General features: G+C 38.2%; 1 protein-coding gene across 3 annotated transcripts in view; it reads left to right on the top strand.

Annotated features, from left to right (window-relative positions):
* The window catches only part of Ncald (neurocalcin delta), a 400,078-nt gene that overhangs the window by 225,773 nt on the left and 162,099 nt on the right, over positions 1–12,206 (top strand). For 2 of the 3 annotated variants that reach the window (XM_058585646.1, XM_046464771.2), the window contains exon 3: positions 749–835. The exons of the other annotated variant lie outside the window; for it this stretch is intronic. The gene's annotated coding sequence lies outside the window, so the exon portion shown is untranslated. The remainder of the gene's footprint in view (positions 1–748; positions 836–12,206) is intronic. 3 annotated transcript variants of the gene reach the window in all.

The raw sequence follows: 12,206 nt of genomic DNA, 5'->3' as shown, positions 1-12,206 counted from the left end.
GAATTCAGTCCACAGAGAACACGTGTGCGGTGAGAACTATAGAAGATCAAATGATACAACAATTTCCAGTTTCCCAAACTAACCCTATTTTTGTTATTTGTTTATTATTTACTTATTTATTCTATCTCAATGAACCAGAATATATCCTCATTTTGTTATTTATATAAGTGAATTTGAATTGTGTTTACTGGTACTTGTAACCAAAAGATCGCTAGATGAGAGTTTCTGTATATTTTCCAGGATATTGTAGTATTCTGGTCTATTATTTATTATTTTAAATAAATTATATATTTTAGAGAACATATTAACACATTATATATGTACATTATGTATATGTGAATATATGTATGTGTGTGTATATATATATATATATATATTTTTTTTTTTTTTTTTTCTGAATTAAGGCTGTAAGACCTGAATGTAACAAAAAAAAAGTGCTTATTTCTCCCAATAATTAATGGTCTGCATAGTATCTGTCCAGAGCATTTAAGACTGTAAAATGCTGGGTCCTGATTCTTGTCCTGTTGAGGACTCTGCTTATTACTCCTGTGTTATAAGATTCATCTCTGTGTCCTTTGAGCCAAATACTAACAGGGTTAAGATAAGGCAGTGTTCTTGTAGGTGTGTTTCTTGTTTGTTGTTTGCAGAGGCAACTACAGAAGAAAAAAGGGGTAGCAGCCTTACTTAATTTTTTTCCTGAGTTGTCAGATGTTCTAGCAAGGCATTCACTAACCATGAGTAATCTCAGTTGTAGGTCCGTTGACCTGCTGGTGATAAAATCTGTCGTGGACCAGTGGAAGGCTCTGAGGTCTGAGGCACTGTGTGACTGCTCACTGTGAGTTGCTTTTTAACCTCTTGAAATGCCTGAGTTTTAGATTGTATCAATTATGATTGAAAACGCAAAGATGTTATATCCTGGCTAGGTTGTGTGTTCTTGCTTGTATAGAACATAAGCAAATAGAAATACTGGCTTATATCTGTCATGGAGTATCTGTTTTCATTTTTACCTCTTGGGGAATTTGTATTCCAAAGAAAGCTCTACACCCCTTCTAATGTTTAGCAATATTCCTAGTCTCTTCTATGGCAACTGATTAAATGAGAATGTTATTTAAGTATCAAAGAGATTTTCTAAAATAAACAAAGCAAGAGATATGATAATGAAATAAAAATCTGGCTTGTTGCTTTCTGGAAAAAAAAGGGTAGCGTGTGCTTCCCCTTACTTTCCAAATCTACTCGTTCGGTTCGGTTTGGGAAATGGAAGAGAATTCTGTGCAGCGAGGAGATGGGATGTTTTCTAATTCAGAGAAGAGTCTTTTGAAAATCTATTACAGTATAATTAGAGCAGCAGCAATAGCAATAGTGAATTTCCTGTTAAGATAGGAACATTATAACTTTCCTAATTTGTTGCTCTCAGTCTCTAAAGCCATCTCATTGAATACTTAGGAAATTGGCTTTTTAGGAAGGGAAATCTACTGGTATATTAATTTCTTGGAAATTTTTCAAAATAAACGAATGCCCCCAGATAAGAGCCAGCCAAGATTTGTAGGTGAAGCAGAATGGCTTAGGCCTTGGGAATACTTTTTGTGCCTGTTGAAAACAAAGCATAACTATAAATCTAACATTTTCTTGGCTAACTAATTGTATACAAGGAACAAATGACAAAAATAAAATAAATGGGAGCAGGAACAAAACTTTCTCTTTTTTTGAGTGTGTATATTTTGCTGCTATTGCAGGGAAAGAAGCTAAGTCAATGTAACATGAAACTCGAATGTACTTAGCTCTTCATGCTACTTTTGTTTCCCCCATTAAGTCTCCGTGGTTTAATTAAGTATTCCACAAGCAACATGGTTCATCTGAATATAACAAGAAAGTGAAAGTAAAAACTGTTTATTCCACATCTGAAGGGCTAGTCCTTTTAATGAAATCTATAGGATAGTAATAAGATGTTTGAAGTCATGTTAAATAAAATCGAACATTTTTTCTTGGTGACACTGAGAACCCTTTTGCCTTTCTTCTGGGTAGGAGGCCAAGATAGAACTATATGTATAAACAGGCTAAGATCAGGCAGCCTGAGAAATGCCTTGTTCTTGTGGAATCTGGTTGGACTACCCATGGATACCATGACCGAGACATGGCAGTAGCCACCAGAACTTTCTGACATCAAACTAAACTTTCAGAGGCCAATACAGGTCTTTGTTAAAGACAAGAAGCTGGAATGAGATCCAACCTGAGAACCCTCCCCCTTCTATGAAGGTGTACAGAATATACACATGCTATGGGCTTCTGTCCTTCTTGCTCCTCCTCCAGCATCCAGGCTCCCCTTCTGTGCCAGTGACCACAGGGACGTGTGATTCCTTCTGTAGATTCCTCTCTAGAGTGAGCCCCAAATAAGCCCTACTTCATCTCTGGTTTACGAGGAGCAAGGAGAAGTCACAGGAGTTCATGGTGCACGTTCATAGGATCTGCCAGATGTAAGGAGGACAATGTCTTGTTGAGGACTATGCTTTTTACTCCCATGGTACAAGACTCACCCTTGAGTCCTTTGAGCCAAAGACCAATAGGGCTGAGTTGAGTCAGTGTTCTTGTAGGTGTGTTTCCCATTTCTGTCCATTTCTTGAGAAAGCTCTTAGAACAGGGAAGAAGCCACTCTGGGGTGGTGTCTGCTGACTGGAGAGAGCAGTGAACAGGGGGAAGAAGATGCCTTCTCGAAGAAAGGTTAGGTGTAGGCTTCCTAACTGGGGCTTTCTAAAAGAATGGCGTAAGTCAGCAAATAATCCCTAAATTTCCTGGGCTTTGGGGAATGTTATGCAGGAAATGCAGGCACTCTAGTAAAAACAGTCTAGAGGCAAAGAACCAGCTAAGAAGGAAGATATATGTAAAGTTGTTTTAATGTGACGTGTATGAATAGACTACAGGTTTATGATTATTACTGAGGTCCTGTTGCTTGGGTATCTCTAGCATCTCCATTTCAGGATGTCACCTTGGAATTACATTTTTCTGTAGTTTTCTGCATTAATAAACTCTTTCCTCCTCCTCTTAAAAATAATGAATGTTTTAATCCTCTTAGCCTGAAAGCTCACTAACACTTTATTTTTTTATGTCTCACAAATGCCCCTGCATCACTAAGCACCCATTTGTCAACAGAATACCTTTCATTCAGGAACCATAATGGAGAGAGATTATCTCAGAGACTGAGAACATAAGATGCCAAATATCCAGGGGATAATTAAAGTCTGCTTCCAGATGTTTTCAGATATAGACATAGAGACAAATACTGATCATCCAAGTAATTGATTTCCTGTCAACCATTTTCCACTCAGTCATGTTTTTAATGACAAAAACTAATAAATTCAGCAGAAAAGCAAACACAAACTGCTTTTCTATTAATACACAGCAAAAGAAGAGGAAAAAGGTAGTTATTTCCCAGAAATTTTGCAACATATTCTTTTAATGGTATATAGACACAGGAGGATGTAGTTTGCAGGGGATAAACAATGACTTCAATTAACCTAGTACCTCAAGGAAAATGATAGGGCATGATATGACCCCACAATAACAGATCATGATCCTAGAAATATAATTCATTAACATAATTCAATAAATATTAATTGAGCACTTGCTATGTGATAGGCACTGTGCTAGATGATGGGGAGATTCATGGGGACAGGAAAGAGTGGCATCTGCCTACTGTTGAGTAGGGTGAGATGGGGAGGGATAATAATCAAAGCATCACACAAATATGTTTTATAAGTGTGGTAAGTACTCAATTGGAAAAAAAAACAACATAAAATAACAGGGATTATCCCTAGGCTCAGGGATCAGGGAAGGCTTCTCTCAAGAATTCTGAAGGGGTTGAAGATGAGCAGAGAATTCTGTGGGCAAAAGTCCTGAGGTAAACAGAAGGAGCATGGAGCTTACTAGGTGCGGAATCCAAGCCAGAGTTGCTGGTAAGCAAGAGGAGAAGGAAAGCTGAAGAGGTGTTGAGGGCCAGATCATAAGGCTAGGTAAAGAACGAATGAATGAGCGAACAAATCTGAGTAGCTCATAATACGGAATAAGTCCAATTGGCTCCTGCTGTTGATGTTAAAATAAAAGGAGTTTGCAATTGTACGATGACAGCTGTTATACCTCTGGAGAAGGTATTCATTCATTCATTCATTTATTCAGCCAATAAACAAAAGGCAAAACCCCTACAAATTCTAGTAGGCAGATAGTATGCCAAAAAGCAAATGTAAATGTATAGCAAATGTATAGTAAATTTTTGTTCATGAATAAGTAGTAAATGGAATTTAAATATATGTTTCATTGCACCCAAGTGTGGTTATGCTGTTAAATAAAATAAAGTTATGTGTCCTAACAACCCTGGGAGGAAGCTCAGGACAGACATTCTTCATAGCACTCAATTCTCAATAAGAGACTTTGGAGAAATTCCAAGAGAGGAAAATATGTACTTGCAATATTTTTAAATTTATTCTTGATTCTGAGGCTCTGGTGAGGCCACTGTCTCCTTGCCTCTCTCTGGAGTTGTAGGGAGCAGGTAAAAAGATGAGGAGAGCAACATATGTCTTTATAGGAAAATAACTGAGTCTAATACCAATTGAGAAGGATCTGAGAGGCAGAGCATTTCAGAGTGTTCCTATTTATTATTACAAGAAAAGTTTGGTATACTTTATCAGACATTTAATATAGTTTATACATTATGTATATTTGCCACCTCTAAGAAAGGTTCACATCTTACAAGCAATGCATACCTTTAAGGAAGAGGATTCCTTTTCCGCATTCCCCAAAGCCATTATCTGTTGGTGCTTCTTAAAAATCAACAGTAACTTTTCATGGATGATAATAAATCCCTGGAACCTTGATTGTGGTGTATTGATGGGCCTTAATTCTGTTGCAAGGGGCTGTTCTGTGCAATGCCAGATGTTTAGCAGCTTCCCAATGCCAGTAATATATGACCCCAGTCATGTTCTCTGAAGATTATGTTTGAAGAACTCCTCATGGCAATGTGTGCAAATCTGCATAGAAAGTGTTAATGCTGTTGATGAAATTAAGCAGGGCATCTATGAGGATCACCTTCAGCCCTTGGTTGCAAAAGTCACAGGGTTTGATATAAGTAGCTAATTATAGCAAAGGAAAGCAAAAATAATTATCTGTTTTAATCTTCAGGAACTTCTTTCTGACTTTCACTGTGTATGAAAGAAAGCATAGATTATGTCTCTATATGATGTCTTAGTTTGTTCAAGCTGCTATAATGAAATTCCATAAATGGAGTGACTTGTAAACATCAGCAATTTCTTTCTTACCGTTCTGGAGGCTGAAAAGCCCAACATTCATTGGCAGGTGAGGGACTGTCTCCTGGTTCATAGATGATGAACTATATGGCTATATCTGACTATATCCACACATGGTGGAGAGAGTGAATGAGCTCTCTGGGGTCTCTTTATAAGGGCACTGAATCTCATTCACAAGGTCTCCGCCCTCATGACCTAATTCTCAAAGGCTCCATGTATTTTCTAATCTCATCACCTTGAGATTTAGGTTTAGGATTTCAAAGAACACATTTTGGGGGAAACAAATCTTCCAACCAGAGCATATGCTAAGAGTCTCAGTTTGAGAGGAGTGATGAAAACGTTGGTCATGTATGTGCTTCTTTACTATAAGCTTATTCAATGTGGTGCTGTTTTCATTTTAGACCAGATAATTCTGTTGCAAGGGGCTGTTCTGAGCAATGCCAGATGTTTAGCAGCTTCCCAGTGCCAGTAATATATGACCCCAGTCATGACAACTGTCTCTAGACATTGCCAAATGTCTCCTGGGAGGAACAAAATCACCCTCTTTTGAGAACCACTGCCTTAGTACGTCATAATCAGTGACTCATGATGATGAGTTTTAGCTTTATATTATAGTTTCATTGCAAATATGTCCAATTCTAAATATATAGCCTTCAGTTCCATCGTTCTTACGTCACAATTAAAAATAATATTATGAAATATATCAAAATAGATTCTACTGTCATGTATAACTAAAAAGAACAAATAAAAAATATAATGAAACCAATATTAGGAGATTAAATAATTAGATATTTACTTAACCAAATATATGAAATCCTAACATAATGTGGGGTTTATACTCTTTTTTTCTGGGGTTTATACTCTTTGAGAGCCTTGTTTCATTTGTTAAAACTAATATAGAGTTTTACCCTCAAAGTTGAAAAGTTACACAGTGGTTCAACTGTTTTTTAAATGTTACATTTGCAAGAATCTTAATGCTGCAAAAGACTCCAACTCAGTCAGCTGCAAGAATTAATGGCATTTTGGTGACACATAGAAACTTAAATGAGGCACATTTAATGAGATCAATTCTAGTTTTATAGAAAGCTGGGAACAACAGAGAGGGGAAAAAATGTGCTGCTTTTGCGTCTTTTGGTGACGATACTTGACATTTTAGTGTAAGTTATTATAATAGTATATTGGTTTAATGTTCCCTTAATATCTGCAGTTTAATCAAAGTTTCTGAAAATGGAAAGAATGTATTCTCTCTGTTACTGTAAAGTTAAGGAATGACATTTCAAAATCACTTTAATCACACATGATTAGATCTTCTAAAGAGTATTTTACTATGTGGTGGTGCTTGGGAAGGCTAAAGATTGTATAAGTTTACTAGACATATGACTAATATATGACACTATCAAGAAAACTATTTTTTAAATTTCTTTTTATTATTATTATTTATCTCACTTAAAGTCCTCCTGCCTCAAAGCATTGTCTATAGTTCAAACAAAGCTAATATTATTTGTAAAATAGGGCTTTCTTTTGTGTACTTCCATGTTCAGGAATATTTAAGAATGTTTCTCTTTCCTACAATGCTTTGAAAACTCTAGACTAGAGCTTCTCAAACTCTATGTGGAAATAACTAGACTTTAAAAAAAAAATTTCCAGTTTGTCACAAGGCAGTACATGTCTTCCTGTCCAGATCTTGTACTTAAATCCTGCCACGTGGAACTTGACTGCCAAATTCAACCATATCCAAGCCATTCCGCATAGCGTTCATGAGGCAAGTGCAGCTGGCCACAGATTTGGACATTGCAGAAATGCCCAACTGCTGTCTATGTTTTTAGACTGTTACCTGCAATATCTACACTTGTCTTGTTGCAATCTGATGAGACTGGTCCTCGGACCCCACATGAACTGGCTTTGCCCTAGACTATGAGCTCCATGAGGACAGAGCCCAAGTCTACTTTTGTTCATGATCATAGTCCCAGCACCTGGCTCTGTCACATTGTAAACACATTAGGTACGTGTAGAACTGATTGGTCTATAGGTAAAAGCACCTCCCTCCACAGTAGCTTGGATCAAAGCTTGATCACATTTTAGCACTGACAGGATTACCATGCCTTAACTACAACAGAAAATAGAAATGACACTTTCAGACTAATTTATTTTAAAATCTGTACTCTTTAGTGTAAAATCTACTATCATAAAACATAACCCTCACCCCTAGTACTGGCATGACTTTTATAAAGGAAGAAAACTTGATCAATAATTTCATTTTCTTTCACTAGATAGTTGCAAAAACCCATTAATTCAGTTCACTTGTTCAATCAAAGTAAGAGGAACTTAAAGGAAATCTAAAACAATGAGCCATTAAATAGCTATATTGAGAGAAACCTTTTCCTAATGCAACAATCCCCCTCCCTCCCCAAAAGAACCCTTATATTTAATACCAAAATAGTTTCCTTTGATGCCACTCAAGGGGATTGAAACTCTTGAACAGTCTGAAAATAAGAATCATATGGAGTTAGTTGAGCATCTACCACTGTGATTTCTACTAGGAAAAACACCTGAGACAGAAGTAATATATATTTTTTCAAAACCTAAAATGTAAGCAAATCAGAATAAATTACTTGACAATTCTGTGTGAACATTTACTTCTAACCTTCAGCAGTTCAAGAGTGCTTTTCTAAGTGGTAAGAAGTTGAAGCTGAGCACTCCTTTATTCATTGACTATTTCATTATATCTGAAGTTAACAGCCAAGAAAAACAAAGACATTTACTATATGTTTTTCCCACCCTTATTAGCCACTTACTTTTCCATGGAACATTTGTTGTTTCTGGGAAACATATGGCATATGACCAGAACCATAATTAGTAACAGTTTGATGTTATAGGAATTCAAAATTTAGAGATTTCTAGCTTCATGAGATCCATAACTTCCTTTAAAATAGAAAAGTAGCAAGTAGAATCCCTAAGAGTGCATTCTTGAGTCAGTCTTTTTCTTCTTTACCAACTGCAGTCTTTACTTGTTTGGATGGAGGGATATTTGAAGACTTTTAGGAGTTGGCAGAGAACCCTCAGACTTTCCAACAGGAGATTTTCCACTGAATTCCCATACATGTTCCAGCCAGGGAACACAGAATAATAACTTTTGCATTGTGTTGGAAGCTGTTGGTTGCCAAGGCTGATTATGCAAAGAAGTAAAGTAAAGCATCTCATCCATATCCAGATGTAGTTTCCCTCATGTTACTAATGCAGTTATTAAGGACTGGAAATGCAAGATTGCTTAGCAACACACATAATAGTATTTGCTCTTTTGAGCAGCAGGAGTCACAGGTGGTATGTCTTATAAATGTCCTGGGGGGTATTTTCTTTTTCCTTTCCATTGAACATTACTTGTACCCATTGCCATAGGATTAAGCAAAGAGCTTTTATTATGGCTTCAGGCAGTGGGTTTGGGTGTACTCCCTGAAGTACAGGGATCAGACCTGACATTAGCCCAACCTAGAACCAATAGGAAATGAGGCTATATTGAAGGAAAAGTAGTCAAGAATTCCTACAGCTCTCACAACCTGTATAAGGTTTCTAGTTTTCACTGCCGGTAAGTCTATTTGGTGGTGATGTTACCCCCGTGAGATGTGGGAACTTGCTGTAATATTGTTCAGGCTTCTTGTTTTGTTGGCTCTGCGACTCCAGGATGCAACTAGATACCACATACTAATCAAAAGGGAACAGCATTCCTATTTCCTCCTAATGAAAAGGCAACACTTTGGCTAACAATGGTGCTAGCACTCCCCTGGCATTTTTGCTTCACTGTGTTATGATGAGAACAAGTGGGCATCTGGGAGAATTTGCTCTGGGTGGACTTCTGTCCCTACCCTCCTTTCTTCTTCAAATTAGACTAGGCTCAGTACGTCTGAGAATCCTGGCTTTTCTCTGTTATTTTCCTGTTCACAGCTTCTGTAATCATCCATCCTAGCTTGATCTCTTACATCCTGGTCTGCTCTGGGAAGAGCAGGAATATCAGTGTTTAGGACCATCTTGTAAGAAAGACTGTCTCTAAAGACGCTTCAACAATTTTGAGAGAAAAGAGGGCCCGAACTTCCCTCATAACAATAGAAGAATCAATTCACCCCAGAGGTAGTCATTCATCCTGAAGGGGACAGATGTTCTACTTGAGACTGCCACCCAGTGATGGATGCCTGCTTGACCCCAAGACATGTGGAGATGCTTTAGGGTTTTGAGTAAGTGAGCAGAAGGATTACTTCTCCATCCTTTACAGGGCACTGTTCTGCATGTGTACGTCTTCCTCACAGTTTCAGTTTCCGGTGCTTTCCACATCCTTGGCTTTATTTTTGTTTTCTTGTGTCCTAGAATCACTAATTAATCATGAACCCAGTTCCTTCTGTGCACTTGCTAATTGGATGTTTTGAAAAATTGCTCCATGCTGGCTTCAATAACGAGTAGAGAATTAAAAGGTTGAGAGGTGCTGGGAGAGACAGAGACCACGGTGGTCATGGAAATCCAGCAGAAGTCACCCAAGATAGCTGTTACCCTAGTAACCAGGAGAGAAGAAGCATTTGGGGTAGAGGGGTTAGATGAAAACCATATTTATAAGGAAGTGCCGAAAGGGACAGGGTCTACAAGAGAGCCTATTCTTGAGAACCTTTGCAAGAAGGAAATTGTCTGAAGTGTGCATTGGCTAGATAGTACTTAGTAGCTGGTGCTTCCTGTTGGGAAGTGGGGTTCCCTCAACACAGGGTGAATGACCAGGACTTTGGGGTCCAATATACTGAGATCTGTGACCGGACTCATTTACTAGTTGTGGCACTTGGAGCAAATGGCTTAAACTCTCTGAACATCCAGTTGTTCATCTGTGAAATGAAAAATAACAGTACTTGTGTCATAAAGGTTTGGTAAAGGATAAGTTGGTCAGATCACCTTGAATGGAATCAGTTGGTTATAGTGTCTAGACCACTTCCTGGCACATAGCAAACTCTTAGTGCCGGTTAGCCATTTTATTACGCAAGTATGTTGTTGATCTTATAATGCAATAGTAGTTAAACATTAATATAGGTAATTACTTTGCCTGGCACTCCTCAGGTTTGAGATACATTGTAGGAAAGTCATTGTTCCTGTTTCTTCCTCTACATGCTCTTTCTGGCCAGTTTGTTTTCTCCCCTTACCTCGTTCCCTCCTGCATTTGGGAGAGAAGAGGCATTACAAAATTGGGTAGGAAAAGTGCAGCTGTTTGGTGGGGACCTTTGGTTGTTGGGCTATAGCAGAAGTGTGGGAAATGCTGAAAGAGGCCACTAGACCACAGCTGGCCAAATAACCCCTGGAAACCATTCCCAATGTGTTTTTGATCATCCTGGGCCGCTACTTACTTGGCGTTTAGACATAGGTGATTCGCAGTTTCAGATTCTAGTTTTTCCCCTATTAAAATGTAAACCTTCAGCATGGCTGAGATTTTTGTTTCTTATGTTCACTATTAAGTCCCTAATGTCTAGTTATTGCTTTCAGATCCACCTTTGGGCTAAACCTACTGAATGTACTCACACTGGCCTACAAGACCAAATAATCTCCCCTACCCTGTGTTACCTCTCTGAGTTTAATCTCTTGCTACTCTTTTACATGTAGCTAGATATAATCAGGAAGATAAGACTTGTCAGAAAGACTCATTCAGCTGCAATAATATTGAAGGAAGATTTAGAATGAGTAAAAGTTGGGGCTTAAATTCTAGTTCTGTTACTATTCACTGGGATGCTACTGGGCCAACAGTGGGACCTCTCTAGGCTTTAGCCTCTGAACTGAAAAAAGATTGGACCAGGGTGCTTATAGTTGTAGATCTAATAGCAGCACTGTCCTTGGTTATTTGATTTATCCATTCAGAAACATTTCTACAAATTTTTGGTCCCTGGTGTGAAATTGTGACTCCTAACCTGGTGAATCATAGGGAAACAGCTGCTTTCCCACCCTCAAGGCTTTGCAAAGAAGGAGAAAGGGTAGCCAGAAGCTGACATCACATACATCCTTCCCAACTCCAGGTCATTTCCATATAATAGCGCTTCCTAATGTTAATCATTGAGTCTATCGCCACGATTTTTACCATACTGTGTTCTTGTATACTATTTTTTTAAACTAACATCTTCTTTTAAACCACTCCCTCTTTATATTTTAACTTACACTTGCTCCAAGCAGTAATAGCTGTAAAATTGCCGATTGGTCATGCCAGCTATATTTTTTCTAATGCACATTAAAATAAATACATAGCCACAATCAACCAGAACTATGTGCAATCCAAAAATGTCCTTCAGCGGCACTCATGGGATGCATTCCACATTTTGGGAAATACCTCCATGAACTCGAAGGGCAGAACACTGGGTATAGAACCCTTGGGACTCCATTGCCATTGATGTCCTTTTCCTAGTGATCTTTGAGCTTGAGAGGAAAGGAAAACCCATCCTTCTCAAAGAAAATATTGGGTATCCCATCCTAAAGCATTGGGGTTATCTACTTTTGGAGCGGGGTTTGCAATGAAGCGTGGAAGTGACTAAGCCTTCTATTTTGAGGGAGAAGACAAAGGAAGATGGAAAGAAGAAAAAAAGGCATTTTGCTGGGTGAAAAAAGTAAGAATTAACAGCAGATGAAAGGGCTGGAAAGAAAGAGCAAGTAATTAGAGGAAGAGAGCATAGTTGAATAAGAAGAGGAGTGGTGGGAAAAGTGTTCTCAAAGAAGCAGAGCATTAAATGGGAGGCAAGAAATTTCTGGATGTCCTCAAGTGCTCCTCCTTCTGAACTTTTGGACTCCATCACTTATGAGAACTTGCCATTTTCTTTAGTGTCACTTATAATCAGGGAAGGCTGATTAGATATACCCAAGGGCTCAGCTTGACTGTCCAAAGGGATGGTATTCTCAATAAACTTCCTGCTC

This window comes from Marmota monax, unplaced genomic scaffold, assembly GCF_021218885.2.
Source record: "Marmota monax isolate L192 unplaced genomic scaffold, Marmota_monax_Labrador192_F-V1.1 WCK01_AAM20220418_F8-fsc00003, whole genome shotgun sequence".
NCBI lineage: Eukaryota > Metazoa > Chordata > Mammalia > Rodentia > Sciuridae > Marmota > Marmota monax.
Note: the sequence above shows the minus strand (reverse complement) of the source record. Positions and strands in the feature narration are given on the sequence as shown.